General features: G+C 35.0%; 1 protein-coding gene across 1 annotated transcript in view; it reads right to left on the reverse strand.

The window, feature by feature from the left end:
- The window catches only part of LOC136849578 (uncharacterized), a 44548-nt gene extending 34451 nt beyond the window's left edge, over window positions 1-10097 (reverse strand). Inside the window, exon 1 of the mRNA XM_067122905.1 lies at window positions 9290-10097. The gene's annotated coding sequence lies outside the window, so the exon portion shown is untranslated. The remainder of the gene's footprint in view (window positions 1-9289) is intronic.
- Window positions 10098-10687: the final 590 nt, after the last annotated feature.

Below are 10687 nucleotides of genomic sequence, written 5' to 3' on the forward strand. Positions count from 1 at the left end.
ATTAAATCACAACCCCTTTTGTTATTACACAACTTTTGGCCTTCCCCTCCTTCACTCTGTGATTCCAGACAATGAATGATCATGGAAACATGACACAAGCTTTTCTTAAACTTCTTTTTTCACCAAAAATAGTCTTGGCTTGATATTTTAATACGCACTTTGCTTTCATTATAGAATTTGTAATCAGGTTTAATGATAAAAATGATCTCGTTCACCATGTGCTCTCTGTAACGTCAGTTTCACCAAAAGTTTATTTTGGACCCTGTCAAGTTACATATGATTTTTGCCTTCAATCTCCAGCTGCCAATCAGCATATATATATATATATATATATATATATATATATATATATATATATATATATATATATATATATATATATATATATATACATATACATATATACATATATATATATATATATATATACATATATATATATATATATATGTATGTATATATACTAATATATATATATATATATATATATATATATATATATATATATATATATATATATATATATATATGGAATCAATATGTCACTTTTACCAGATACATTCTGCCAGATACATCAGTGCTGACTTAACTTCTCGATTTCTTCACATTCTGGCAACGCTTGTCACCACTAAACCTACATACATATGTTTGTGTGAATTCATTTCATATAATTATTAAATACATACACACACACACACACACACACGTACATAGGTTTATACGCGAGTGTGTGTATGTGTGTGTGTGTGTAAAAAATATAATATGTACATATGAGTGTCTTTCTGAAAAACTGTAGGTCTTCCATTATCATCGTTACTTTTGCAGCAATACTCTTTACACTTCCGTTTCAGCCGTCTGCCCGTCAGTCGGTCATTGTGACAACCCATTTCCTCTTTCCTGAAACCTTTAAAATGAGCCTTTATTGAATTGTCCTCGACCGCTCCAATCAAACGACCGTTCCCTTTTTATCGCGCTGTTTTCCTGGTCGTTTTCAGTCTCGATTTCCTGTTTACTGAATGCGTCGTGCGCATGCGCAGTGAAAAGAAGGGGGGAGAGAGGATTTTTTAATATGGCTGTACTGCATGCACGATGCTTTGGTGATCTTGCTTTTATAATTTATTTTTGTATAATATTTATGCTTGCGTTTGAATGGACTTTGTAAATATAAATTATAAATGTGTTCATACATACACACACACATATAATATATATATATATATATATATATATATATATATATATATATATATATATATATATATATATATATATATATATATATATATATATATATATATATATACTCGTATATATATATAAGTTCCCTCCCCCAGTTGTCCCTCCTCCAATCTTCCCTTTTCCAACGGTTTCTCCTCCAACTGCCTTCCTCCTCCAATCCTCCAAACTGTCTCTCCTCCTCCAATCCTCTAACTGTACCTTGTCTTCCAGTCCTCCAACTGTCCCTCCTCCTCCAGTCCTCCAAACTGTCCCTCATCCTCCAAACTGTTCCTTCTCCTTCAAACTGTCCTTCCTCCTCCAACTGTCCCTCCTCCTCCAAACCTCCAGCTGCTCCTCCTCCTCCTCCGAACTGTCGCTCCTCCTCCAATCCTCCAAATTGTTCCTCATCCTCCAAACTGTTCCTTCTCCTTCAAACTGTCCTTCCTCCTCCAACTGTCCCTCCTCCTCCAATCCTCTAACTGTACCTTGTCTTCCAATCCTCCAACTGTCCCTCGTTCTCCAGTCCTCCGAACTGTCCTTCCTCCTCCAACTGCCCCTCCTCCTCCAATCCTTAAACTGCCCCTCCTCCCCCGATCCTCCAACTGCCCTCCTCCTCCGAACTGTCGCTGCTCCTCCAAACTGTCCTTCCCACTCCAACTGCCCCTCCTCCTCCGAACTGTCGTTCCTCCTCCAAACTATCCCTCCTCTTCCAACAGTCCTTCCTCCTCCTTGACCAATCCTCCAACTGTCCTTCCTCCAACAGTACATCCTCCTCCAATCCTTTCACGTTCAGCTCCTCCTCCAAATTATCCCTCCTCCTCAAAATTATCCCACCTCCACCAAATTATCCCTCCTCCTCCAATCCTCCAACAGTCACTCCCCAAGACGACCCCTCTTATCTCCATCCTATTGCTCGACCAGCCCGCCCCAGCAGAGCAGCGCCCAGGACCGCACTACTACCTGTCAGTGACCCCCCAAAAAAAGCGACGGGGGAAGGAAACAACCCTTTATGAAGAGTTGTTATAACCTCTCCGACGTCTTAATCGCCTCCTTCATTGCATTCCACGAGGACATTCCGACGGCAAAGTGCCCTTGCTTTCTCTCTCTCTCTCTCTCTCTCTCTCTCTCTCTCTCTCTCTCTAAGAACGGCCACTTAGGGCTGAAGGTTTTAGTTTCGGCTGATGGTTATGGTGGATACTTTTGCGGATTCTCTCTCTCTCTCTCTCTCTCTCTCTCTCTCTCTCTCTCTCTCTCTCTCTCTCTCTAGAAAAGCGCTAAAGGCCAAAGGCTTAGGATTCAATGTGGTTACAGGTGGATACTTGCCAAAGTTTTTCTCTCTCTCTCTCATAGTAACAATAACTTCAATTATTTGGCATCCTCTTGTGTAAGTGGTGAATACTTGTGCAAGTTCTCTCTCTCTCTCTCTCTCTCTCTCTCTCTCTCTCTCTCTCTCTCTCTCTCTCTCTCTGTCTAATAATAATAATAATAACAATAATAATATTAATGACCACAAACTCTTTGGAATCCTCTGCAAGATCTCTCTCTCTCTCTCTCTCTCTCTCTCTCTCTCTCTCTCTCTCTCTCTCTCTCTCGTCGTAAAGCCCCGATTTCCTATCATCGTCGCAGACACGGAAGACAAAGGAATGTCGAATCGTTATGTGACTTAATGTTCCTGATTTTTTTTTTTATATTTTCCTTTTTATTATTTTCCCTTTTTTATTGTCATTACTTTATTGCCATTTGTGAGTCAGGGACAGGAATAGGAGGAGTGCCATGCAGATCACTTTTATGTTGGGGCATTAAGAGTTGAGTTAGGAGGTCAACAATATTATATTCTCTCTCTCTCTCTCTCTCTCTCTCTCTCTCTCTCTCTCTCTCTCTCTCTCTCTCTCTCTCTCTCTCTCTCTCTCTGTCCTTTTAATCTCTCGATATAAGTGATAGAAGGGAAAGTGTACACACAGAATTGTAAGTATGTATGTATACGTATATATTTATATTATATATATGTGTGTGTGTGTGTTTAATATGCTGTAGGAATCATGTTCCCATCTACACATATAAGTAGACACACATTCATGTGTACAATCATTTGAATTATCAAAGGTCTGGTGTAGCTTCTCTCTGTAAGTTAACCTGACGGATAATTCACCGCATCTTGCAAACCTATAAAAAAAAAAAAAGCGAAATCGAAACACCTTCCGCAAAACACCTGCCAAAAATAAAAAAAGAAAAAAAAGAATCATTCGTAACTGCGCTCGCGAAATGAGCAGACCCAAATGGAATTCAAATTGGAACCGAATGTTTTCCCACTCCTGCGGCAATTAAGCAAATTTCTCTTCCCAGAGACTACGTCATTTTTACTCGGGACAGAAATTGACGACAGGGAACTTAGCAACAAGCGCTTATGGAAATTTATTCAATTGTCCTTTGACAACGATGGATTTTGCAATTGCGTTAGTCTGTGTGATTCGATCTCTGGATTCATTCCGGTGTGGTCTGTTGGGCTGCGATTGAATTCTTCGATTTTGCTGAAGGGAAAATAGTGTGATTAGAATTCGGATCACCGTTCCTTCAGGATTACACGTCCCCGTTAGGGGCGTACTGCCATCAGTGAACCTCACGCGGTCCATTGTAGGCATTACTCAAGGCCATTTGCGGCGTCCCTACGGCCGCTAGCTGCAGCCCCTTTCTTCCATCTGACTTTCCATCCTCTAACAGGTTTTCCTCCTTTTACATCTTTAAAACCGTCTTTTCTTTCAGTTTCTCTTTCAGTGCTGAATGACCTCGCATGTCCCAGCGCTTGGCCTCTGACCTAAATTCCATGTTTCATTCGAACAAGTTGAAACGGCATGAAGTCTTGGAATTTGCCTTTTAGCAGTCAAAGTAAGGAGATTGTAACTAGCGGCGTGGACTAGCTTAAGAAATAATCGCTTTAGTTATAAAATATATGTATATATATATATATATATATATATATATATACATATAATAACATGTATATATGTATATATATACATATACATACATACTATATATATATTTTATATATATATATATATATATATATATATATATATATATATATATATATATATAAATTTCTGACTCATTAGGATCAGGCAAGTCTTTCAAATGAAAGGCCTGGGTTTCGATCTAACATGAAATCGAAATTTATTTCTATTCCAACGTGATTGTGTGTTGATTATTCTATATATATATATGTATATGTATATATATATATATATATATATATATATATATATATATATATACAGTATATATACATTACAGGGAAACAGAACCTATCATTCACAAAGGATTTTCGGTCAGTTTGAAAGACCTTAGAAAATTTTACAATAAGGCAAACCCATAACAAAATCACTTAGCATTTTCCTTGACATGAAATTAGAGCTAGAATATAAAATTTAGGCCAGAAGCCAAAGGCTGGGGCCTACTATGATGAGGTCATTCAGCGCTCAGAAATGGAAATTGAGAGTAAAGGTGGTTTGACAGGTGTAACAGGAGGAAAACCTCAAAGCAGTTGCACTACGAAATAATTGTTAGAGAGGATGGAAAGTCAGATGGAAGAAAGAGAATGTGAACGGAGGTATAGTAAAAGGAATGACCATACATTCCATACAGACATCCCACACATGAAGGCTTTATTACCTGTCATTGACTTGCCTCAATTACAGTCGTTAATAACGAGTAAAAAAATGCTCCGAGCTTTCTTCGACGCAATCGAGTTTTCTGTGCAGCCGCTACAGCGTATAATCAAGGCCACCGAAAACAGATCTATCTTTCGGTGGTCTCGGTATAATGCTGAATGAGCCGCGACCCGACCCTATATCGTTGCACGATTGTGCTAACCCTTAAATAAAATCAAAACTACTGAGGAGGCTAGAGGGCTGTGTAGTATGTTTGATGATTGGAGGTAGATTCAACACTGCAGCCTCAACCTCAGTAGTTTTTAGATCTGAGGCGGACAGAATAAAGTGCGGACAGTATAAAGTGCGGACTGACAGACAAAGCCGGCACAACAGTTTTCTTTTGCAGAAAACTAATAAGTGACTCAGAGGTCGATGATTCTACCAGGAACTGAGATCATTTGCAATTAGGGGGAAAACTGTCATTTCCTTGAAGTGCGCAGCGGGTTGAAAGGCAGGGAGGGAGAACTTCTAACTTCTGCGAAGATGTTAGAAGTTCGAACACAATAGGCCGCCGTCTGAGGTCTTCCGGAATGACAGGTCCTTTGACACGAGTCCCTAATTTAAGGAACCGATGAGGGTGGAGGCTGTTTATAGCCGGGAACGTTTCATTTGTAATTTGTGCGTTCAAGCGAGTATACGTGGTTGCCTATGCTATGCCTAAACGATGAAGTTAATAATAATAATAATAATAATAATAATAATAATAATAATAATAATAATAAAAACTTGGACATCTGGAAAAATGAAGTGAAGCCTTCGTGACAGAGAGGGAATCTGCTTGCAGGATACCTTACTTATATTATTTTTTTTTTTTACAATAATAACAGAAATATCGTTGCATTATCATTTGGACCAAGCTAATTACACTCCTTAAAACCTGCACCTGACACACATTTATTTTAGATAAATAAAGCACGCTCATACATTCCTAGACTGAATGATATTCATGTTCTTATCGAAACTGTCTTTGATAAAACTAGACAATTTTAAGCGTGAACGTGTTTATTTGTTCCCAAACGATAAAATTACATAAATTATTTCCGTTTTAATTTGAACTTTCAAACGTATTTGTACGTGGATGCTTCCCTAAATGATAGAATTAATAAACCATTTTTGTGTGTAGTTTGAGTATCAGTGTGTGTAAGTGTACACAGTTCATGTAAGTATATTTTTTGTTAAGTGCTTAACCCTTTAAATGAGTACTGATGAGTGTGCAACACAAAGAGTATTACTTGATGTATAATTCAAGTAAGTATATTTTTAAGTGTATAACCCTTTAAATGGGTATTGATGAATGTACAACACCAACGGCATTGCTGAATGCGATGCATGTTTTGAGAATATTTTTGAAGAAGTGTGTCAGTTAGGGAATTCCCATAGCAAACAACGTCATGGTCTGTATAAAATGACTTAAAAAAAATTCTTGCACAATTTATTTCCATTTTTAAAGTGGCATTCATTGTGGAAATCAGCCATCATTTTAAAGCACCAGTATTCAGTTACTTCACTGATAAATAATTACTGTACTCTTGTATAAAGAATTCAACTAATGCATACACAGGTATTTTTTGTCTGTATGTAATAATTCGTGTTTCTCTTCAGTAGTATTGAATCTTCTTCATTTTTAACATCGTATCAAATCACACGTAATTCATGTGGTTTATTTTACGTTGGTCAGACCGGGAATTAATGTGAAAGATAAATGAATTGCATAAAGAATATGTTATATGATATATGCACCAGATAGAGGAGAAAGTCATAACATTAATTGGACGGACGCTTAAAGACCGACCTGTTTTGATATGTTCTGATAATACGTTTGAAAGAAACCTAAAAGTCTAGTTTTATCAATGACAGTTGTGATAAGAACATGGTTTATTTATTTAAAATAGATGCCTGTCATGTGCTGGTTTTAAGGAGTGTAGTCAGCTTGGTCCAAATGATAATGGAAGGATATTTTTTTTTCTCTTTTTTTTTTGAGAAATAATGTTAGGTATCCTGCTAGTTCATTCACTCTCCGTTAAAAAGGCTTGAACTTAATTTTTCCAGATGTCCAAGTTATTATTATTATTATTATTATTATTATTATTATTATTATTATTATTATTATTATTGTATTAACCATCTCAATGTGTGTTAAGCGTGCACTGTGCTTTCATCTAGCCTATGTAACGTAAATGTTTTTAAATGTGTACCTGTTTAATTAATTATCTTGCATATATGTATATATATAATATATAATATATACTGTATATATATATATATATATATATATATATATACATATATATATATATATATATATATATATATATATATGCTATATATATATATATATTACAGGACCTCATTGAAACTGGATGGTATCTAGCGGATACTTGACAATGAGGGCTGTTAGCCCTGGAAAGCTTGTAACTTTTCTTGAATAAATATCTCCGCTAGATCATCCAGTTTCAGCGAGGGCCTGTTAGTAATTAAATCAAAACAGAACTTTGGGTAAGTGATAAAGTTAATATATATATATATATATATATATATATATATATATATATATATTAATATATATATATATATATATATATATATATATATATTAACTGAGTCAAGATAGTGTCCTGTGTTATCTGCTCAGCCCTTGAGCCTCAATATTTATGCAGCAATTAACAATTCGCATTATTTATTGTTAGATAAGTAGGTATGTGGGTACTTATTCGGATTAGGAAATAGATAAACAAATGAATAAATAAACAGATTAATAAATAAATAAATTAATTAACTAATTAATTACAAATGAATAAATAAATTAATTGATTAATTATCAATGAGTAAATAAATAAATTATTTGAATGATTGATTAATTAATTAATTAATAAACAAGTAAATAAATAAATAAATAAATTAATTAATTATTTAATTAATTGATTAATAAATAAATAGATAAATAAATAAATCAATTTGACATTTATAAGAGTCGTTTACGTAAAAGTTGAGTGTCTCATAAAAATGGCGTTTCTGTCATCTCAGCTATTCTGAGCTAATGAAATAGGCCCCGAATCGATCGGGAGTCTTTTGAATTTATTGATGTATTAAATAACCCTCTCCCTACCCCCCAACCCCCGCCATCTCTCTCTCTCTCTCTCTCTCTTCAAGCACACATAAGTACGTAATCTCAACTTGTTGGTGTTAATCCTATATATGTATGTATGTATGTATATACTGTATGTATGTATATAAACAAAGACAAAATCCACGAAGGAAAGAGAAACAATGGAGTATGTATATGTATGTATGTAATATATATATATATATATATATATATATAACTAACATATATATATATATCTATATATATATATATATGTGTGTGTGTGTGCATATATATATATATATATATATATATACTGTACATACATACAAAAATATATACAATTTATGTTATACATATGTATTAAAAATATGTATGTATACATATAATTTGTATATATATGTATTCATGCACATATATATTTCAGATCATGCATATGGCTATGTATTTGAACATATCATTGTAGTGATGTAGTTTCTTGTTGTTCAGTAATTGTCAGACATTCGTAACTGGCGAAACGGCTTAATGTTTAATATATGTATATGTATATATGTATGTATACATTGAGTAAGCATTTCCTTGACGTAGCACTCACTCATTTATCATGTAGATTATACGTATGAATATGCATTCGATCTATATCGTGTTAGCTGTGAAATTTCTTGCTGTTCAATAATTGCAAGACATGCGTAACTGTTTACGAAATATTAATTTCTGAAATTTCGTTTCAGAATAATTATATCATTTCATTACGCTGTGATTATGCCATCTTCTTCTTCTTCTTCTTCTTCTTCTTCTTCTTCTTCTTCTTCTTCTTTATTATTATTATTATTATTATTATTATTATTATTATTATTATTATTATTATTATGAAAGAATAACTCTTGCATGAGAGAAATGATTTATCATGTAAGGACTGTCGACGTTCTGTTGGTAGTCCTTGTTTAAAAGTACGAACTGATTACTGAGGTTTGGAGTTGATAATTGTGAGGTTTTTTCTTGCATCCTTCCCTTCGATAGAGTAGCTTTTCTGTTTTTTTTTTTTTTTTTTTTTTTTTGTCTAACCGAATGAAATACAGGAAAACATTAATCAACATTGGAAAAAACTTTTAACAATTTTTTTTTATTTTAAATATAATTTCTATTGCCTTTCATTTCTGCAGTTATATTATTGATATTCCCTTTATACTCGATTTAAAATTCATACCTAGGTACGAAGACAACTATAAAATACGAACGAAATCCTTTAAAAGGAAATAAAATTATCACATCTTACCTTGTTCGCCGACAGGGGACGTGTTGAAGCGTACAAGTCTCAGATTAATTATTCCTCCCCCCTTTTTGTTTTATAAGAATACCCAGTAACAGTTTCGACTTCCACCTTTCTTTAGCATATCACCTGGAAAATGAAAGTGCTCATGATCTATCTCATCACTTTTGGAATCAAAAAGTTTCTTTTATTTGATTTGGAAACGAGAGAAGAGAACTTTTTAAGTTTCGGAAACTTTAAAATAATAATAATAAAAAAAAAGAGTCAAACGCAAGTAGGAGATCGCGTCAGCTAAGTATTAGTAGCTGCTGCTACTAGGCTTGGGCAGGGGGAGGGTATGGGTGTGTGTGTGAGAGAGAGAGAGTGGGAGAGGGAGAGAGAGAGTGAGGGAGAAACCGAGTTGAGGGAGAGAGCAGCGCAACGAACAACCTCCACGCCTCGTGTCTGTGGCCATACTGAAGCTTGGTCACAGAAAGCAGCAGGCAGCTCAAGGATTCGTGTCTCCGGGAAGAGAGGCGGGTGGTTGACTAGGGATTGGGTTGGGTGGGGGGTGTTGCTGGAGTACGCAAGGCCGATCTTAAGAATGAATAGACCTCTCTCTCTCTCTCTCTCTCTCTCTCTCTCTCTCTCTCTCTCTCTCTGCTTACACACGTCTTATTTGTTACCGAATTCTGCCAAGTGGAATGTTTGATGCTCATTTGAACATTTTTTCTTTTTGGCTCCACGTCTGTTCCACGAAATGCAATATAAATTGCAATCTCTCCCACTACTAACTTCGTAAACTCCTTTAAATAGTCTACATATACTCACCAGTAGTTTTTATAAATATCTCATTAAAAAACAAATCGTTTCTTTAATATCTCAATAGATTTTCGAGCCACTGTTCCGCGAATGCAATGGATTACATTCCTGACTCCTTGAGATCTTTTAGATAGTCTGCGTATATACTCGCCATTAACCTTTCTCTTATTTTATCCAAAAATAAATTATTTCTTTAACATTTCCGCGGATTTTCCCGAATAAATGAAAGCTCGTCATTCAAGGGTGCATAGCTTTTAAGCTGCTCAGAATATGAAATGCCGAAGGACTCATAATGAGGTAGTGAGTTTTATCAGGTAAAGGTGATTTGATGTTTTCATATTACTCAGAAACAGCAGGATATAATATAATCGGAAACAGCAGGATATAATTTACTCGGAAACAACAAGATGTAGTATAATCGGAAACAGCAGGAGATAATATAATCGGAATCAGCAGGTTATATTTTACTCGGAAACAGCAGGATATAATTTAATCGGAATCAGCAGGTTATATTTTACTCGGAAGCAGCAGGATATAATATAATCGGAAACAGCAGGATATAATTCAGTCTGAAACAGCAGGATATAATATAATCGGAAACAG

The sequence above is a fragment of the Macrobrachium rosenbergii genome, chromosome 21 (genome assembly GCF_040412425.1).
Source record: "Macrobrachium rosenbergii isolate ZJJX-2024 chromosome 21, ASM4041242v1, whole genome shotgun sequence".
Classification (NCBI taxonomy): domain Eukaryota; kingdom Metazoa; phylum Arthropoda; class Malacostraca; order Decapoda; family Palaemonidae; genus Macrobrachium; species Macrobrachium rosenbergii.